Below are 5,830 nucleotides of genomic sequence, written 5' to 3' on the forward strand. Positions count from 1 at the left end.
TGCTTCCACATAAAACAATTTTAAAAGTAAAAAGCTTTAGCAATTATAGTAAACTTAAAAGAATAGTATAACGCTAATATTTGAAAACCAAAATAAGGCTAAATATTTCTAGTAGCCTGTTTATTATAGTCTGTTATAACTTAATTAATAAAATATTTCTTAATGAAAAAAAATAAAATTACATCTTGTTTGTTGACTTTTTCCATAATTTTCACCCTAATCGTTGTTAGTTTAATGTTAGCTGGTTATAACACATTACCCATCATCCCTTCATATTTACTCCGTACCTACCAACGTAGCTAAATATCGAGGCACATTTTCTCAAAGTTAAATGTTTTCTTAAACATTTTAAGGAGTATAAATGCTAACGCTAACCGTTTTTGAGGTTAACGCGGATCAGCTATTAGTATGGGCCCAATGTTGACAACTGGAAGTGCGGGATTCGCTAGCCATCACTACTGGCTAATAACTACGTCGGCTAACCTTAGCATTCTCGTTACCCTCTGAGTTGTGTTTCTGTAGTACTACGTAGCACGAAAACGCACAACTACCCTGGACTACTTCAAACTAACATTTTCCCGTAACATTTTCTTATTTAATTTACAGAAGGAACTTACGAGTGCGGTCGTTTTCAGAGCGGAGATCCACTTTTTTTCTATTCGTCATCTGCCATTTTTTCACGAATGTAGTGAACGCTTACACGGATATAATTTATGCCAAAGATCGTTCTCCTACTGTGAGCGAATACAAGCGAAGGCTGGCTGGATAGGCTGGATTCAGGAATGAAATTCAATTGGCCAACGAAATCGCGTGCTGGTCACGGTTACGACCAATCAGATGAGGGCTGAGTCAACTTAGCCAATCAGAAAGAACTACAAAGACTGTCATTTGTGACTCAAAAAGAATATTGGAGTGACCCATCTTTCTTTTTTGTTATCTACGCAAGGTTTTTCGGCGCATCGTCTGCTGTGGTTCAAAAACAGACAAATACTGAAAATGCGGTCATTTAGAGGGAAAACTGCGACAATAAACGACAAGTCAAAAAATGTAAAATGAAAAATGAAAAAAAAAAAAAATAAAAATAAAACAAAGAGCTTGAAAACTGATTTTAAAAAAACTGGTCATCAAAAATTAGTGGAATTATTAGTAATAGACGAATTATGGTAGTTGAAGTGCTTAAATTGAGATATTTTGTTTGTAAGAATAAAAAAACGTAAAAAACTAAATAATGATTTAAAATGTCAGTTTAAGTTTCAGTAAAATGCACTTAAACGGCTAAAATAAAATTAATAATTATTAATAATCTTTACTATTATTACTAGTGTTATAATTTAGTGGTGGTAGTAGTAATATTAGTGGTTAGTTTAAGTTTAAGTACACTAAAAAGGACTAAATTAATAATAGTATGAATAATCATATTAGCAGTTATTGCTATTATTATTATTTTCCATCTATCTATGGATTATTACTTTTATTAATAGTAGTTGTAGTATTTTACTAACTTTTTTTATTTTTGCTCAAAGTACAGTAAAAGGTGTATTTTTGTGTTTCATCATCATCATCATAGTACGGATACTTTTTTGGGAACGTAAACAAAAACATAACAACCTCATGGCAAAAATTATGTTCTGTTATTTTAATGCTCCCATGAAGCTACACATTTTGGTTTTGTTGTACTAATGAATACTGACTAAATACTTCACTGAAAAGCCAAATGTATAGGTGAAGAGGTGTGTCCAAGCAAGTTAGAACGGGTGGAGGAAGGTTGGGATAAAAGCTAAAGTGTAGGAGACTGTGTGTGGTGAGAGCAGCCATATTGTTGGTTTAGAAACAGGGAAAGAGACAGGAGGCAGAGCTGAAGGTCGCTGGATGAGGAACAATGAGGATGTTGGTGAGAGGATGCGGAAGTTTGACCAGGAAAGAGGTCGGAAGATGCAGGGGGAGATTTATGAATTTATTGAAGGAGGAGATGAGGATGGATGGTGTGAGTGAGGATGCAGAGAAGGATATAGAGATGATTTGTGCTGCTGAAAGACAAAGGAAAAGTTGAATTTACTTAAAATTTACAGTAATTGCTGATAGTTTGGGTCCAAATGTAGACACAGCGAGACAATGGAAAACACTTGGAGAAAACACAGACTCCACACTAATATTTTCTTACTCTTTTACTGTTATCTGCACACAAAAGTAAACATGCACCAAGACCAGACTGAGCTATTCCAGTCTTTACTCTCAAGGGGGAAGTTGGTTCTTCTAAATAGGTCATCATACAGACAATTATAGGAAGTTTTGTCCTTCTTTATCTGAGGTGAAACTAAACCATTGGAAATTTACATAATTTACGATGCATTAAAAATATCTATGTTTGTTTATTTGCCTCATTAAATCACAGAAAGAGAAAATGAAAGAAAATGATTGTGGATCTCTAGGGGAAAATGATGCTAGTCTGTTAGACTTTTTAAAAATGCATTATGGATGAAATGATACAATTTACAACCGTCAATCAAAATTAGAAACATTAGAACCAGAGACTCAAAGAAGATGTACAAATTGATTCAAATGTTGATGAGTGAGACTTTTGGACCAATCAATGTTGCATGAAATCATAACAGTATATATGCAGCAGGATTTTTGAAAAAAAATTAAGTCTTCTTTTGGATCTCTCCAGGGATCAGTTCAGGAAGTCCATCCTCACAAAAAAATACTATTATTATGAAAGATTATGATTTTAATAATTGACACAGATTTTTGCAACATTCACATTTTACAAAAAGTAACATTTTATGAACCAAATGTGAATTTTCATTAAAAGCAAATCTGCAATTACAAAATGTTTCCTCTAAAATGCTAATTTTCCCAGTCTTCAATAACATTTTTTTACCTAAACAATGATATAGTCAGAAAAAACTAAGGATTTTCTCCCGTTAGTCCTTGTTTTTTTTTTTACCCTGATTTACAGTCTTACAAAAGTAAGTAAATCACTTAGATTTTTGCAGATATTTATTTCATGGGACAACACTGCCAACATTAATTTTTGACACGATGAAAAGTAGTCAGTGTCCATCTTGTATAGCAGTGTAAAGTTATTTTTTTCTGCAAAATAAATAATAATGGAGGCATCAATAGCCAAACCCTTGGCAATAAAAGTGAAGGGTTTGCTCACTTTAATGACATACTATAATTTTTCAGGTGCAGTTGTCCAGATCACAGCCTCATTACCACTTTTGTGATGATGACAAGGGACTCAATTATTCATTGTTTTTTTTATTAAATGTCATGTAAAAAACAACTAAAAACACGTGAACACAAAAATTCAAGTAATAGTTGTTTATTCAAGGAATTCAGAGATAAACAACAATATCTTGGAAATCACACATTAGACACTTAAAAATAAATAAGTTTCAAAAAAACTCTCAATGATAAATAAATGTAAATATAATCTTGACCAAAACACACTTCGTACATTGTTTTGCTCATTAATCCTTCCTCACCTCACATACTGTAATGAAGTATGGGGAAATAATTAGCAAACCTCAGTACACCCATTATATGTTACAAAAATGAGCAGTTCAGATAATTCATAAAGTAGGATACCTAGAACACAATAACCAACTTTTCATACAGTCCAAGTTACTAAAATTGCATGATTTTATAAGTTATCAAACAGCCCAAATATTATAAAAAGCATATAATAATGTATTACCATACAACATTCAAAAACTATTTATATTAAGAGACGATTCCCATAAATTACGTGGAACAGGGAAATTCAAACCACCTATCATTCGCACCAAAAGGAGAGAATTCTCTGTGTCTGTATGTGGAGTAAAATTGTGGAACAATCTGGGTTTGGAACAACAACAATGCAATAATATATACTTGTTAAAAAAATATAAATGTATCTCATGGACAAAATACAAAAAATCCTGATTTATGTATAATAACAGCATGTATTGAATATATCCAAAAGTATATAAAATACTGTGTTAAATGAAAGAAAAAAATATGTGTGTGAATGTGTTGTAAAATTTTATGTTTATTTTACCGTGTATATTGTAAATTTTGTTTATAAAGAATATTGTGATGAAGCTTAACTTATGATTATTGTTAAAAGTTTTCAGTAATGTAAACGTCTATTATAATGAATTAAGGGGCAGGCTTCAATAAGCAATCCTTCTGCCTGCCACCTTTATACTAAGACATAGCATACCCATTGTCACTTGTGCTAATACAGATGTGACTGTAATATACAACTATATGTATGTTTGAATAAACTAATCTAAAAAAAGGGGAAAAAAAGTATTATAGGAAAAGCTGAAATTAAATCTGGATCTCATCAAGACAATTTTTTTTTATTCACAGTGATGTGGTCATATGATGATTTGTTTTATTATTTATTATTCTCACTTTTTGCCTCTTAATTTTATTTTCCTTTTTATATAGACCAAAGTATGTAATTTTTATGTATTACTTTTTTGTTTACTTGTTGTAAGTTTCTCCCATAGACATAAAGTAAGGTTTCACCTTGATAAATTGTTGTTTTAATGTTTGAGTGTTGCACAGACCAGAGGACACTTTTTCAATTTCATAGTGACAGTGAAAATAGAGACTTATCTATCTTTTTTTTTAACTCAATGGATGATCAATTATGAAGAAAAACTAAAATAGAAAACAAATTTTAAATCAAAATTTGAACAAAACTGCTCAAATGATTTCTGTTGACAAAGTGAAACCTTAAGTAGACGTCACGTTTAAGAGTTAGAAGACCGGTTTGACCTTTCATACATGTAGATTTTTGCTTTCTGTGAGATTCAGGGCATCTGATAAAGAAGAATGCTTTTCTTTGAAAGCCTGAGAAAAGACTTTTTTTCTGTGTTTTTGAGTCAAGTAAGTACACAAAAGCTGAGAAAAAAACACAACACCATTTTAGTCAATTTTTACCTAATAAAAGAGCTTCAGCTTCCCTTTCCTTTGAAACTGAATTCAAAAGCTCTGCAGAACTGAGAAAAAACTGTAATCCAACATCCGAGTTCTGGTTGAGTTCTCCAGTTTGGTCATTCCTCCTGGGGGTGGCAGTATTGGTGTACAGAAGTACTGAAGATGATGCATCCTATTGGGACCATGGATACAGATTTACATCCATCTGCAGACTCACTGACATTTCAAAGTATAGTTTAAAAATAATTGATGCAGATCTCCCCTTTTATATATTAAAATCCATCTTTTATGTTTACAAAGACATAATAAAAATATTTACCCACTTTTAAAGTATTAAAATGATATTTTCTGTGACTTAATAAAGTAAAAATAATTTAAAAACCTAATTAAAGTTGGATGATAACTTTTGAACACAACATTCTGCCTTTGCAGTTTACTAATATTGTTGTGGCTTAAACTCATATTTCAAAGTGAGCATTCAAAAGTGGTAAACTAGATGGAACAAGTGTATAAAAGTTATTTCCTGGATTAATAAATTACATTTACACCAATTTAATAACAGCACAGAACAGGCAGAGCACCTGCTCCTCTCCTTGCAGTCTTTTTATCGAATAAAGTAGGTTGTGTTTCATTCTAATGTTTTTTTCCCACGGCCACGTTCACTTTGGAATGACCTTTAGATAAACTATGTCAGCGTACTGGACGCTGCCGGTGATTTACTGAATTATGTAATTGGGAAACTGGAAAAACAATATCCCACCTCACACGAAACACCCTCAGTCCGCAGCACACTCCCCGCCCACTGGAAACTCAGCTGATCTCTGATTGGTCCGAACGCAGAGGGGGCGTTGGCGCTGATTCGGCCTTGAAGGATTTTGATTGGTCACCGGAG

General features: G+C 32.5%; 1 protein-coding gene across 4 annotated transcripts in view; it reads right to left on the reverse strand.

The window, feature by feature from the left end:
* LOC112150452 (sex comb on midleg-like protein 2) overlaps positions 1–1,342 on the reverse strand; it is a 20,172-nt gene extending 18,830 nt beyond the window's left edge. For all 4 annotated transcript variants that reach the window (XM_024278796.2, XM_036211408.1, XM_036211407.1 and 1 more), the window contains exon 1: positions 618–1,342. The gene's annotated coding sequence lies outside the window, so the exon portion shown is untranslated. The remainder of the gene's footprint in view (positions 1–617) is intronic.
* Between the last annotated feature and the right edge of the window lie 4,488 nt (positions 1,343–5,830).

Source organism: Oryzias melastigma, linkage group LG4, assembly GCF_002922805.2.
Source record: "Oryzias melastigma strain HK-1 linkage group LG4, ASM292280v2, whole genome shotgun sequence".
In the NCBI taxonomy this organism is placed as follows: domain Eukaryota; kingdom Metazoa; phylum Chordata; class Actinopteri; order Beloniformes; family Adrianichthyidae; genus Oryzias; species Oryzias melastigma.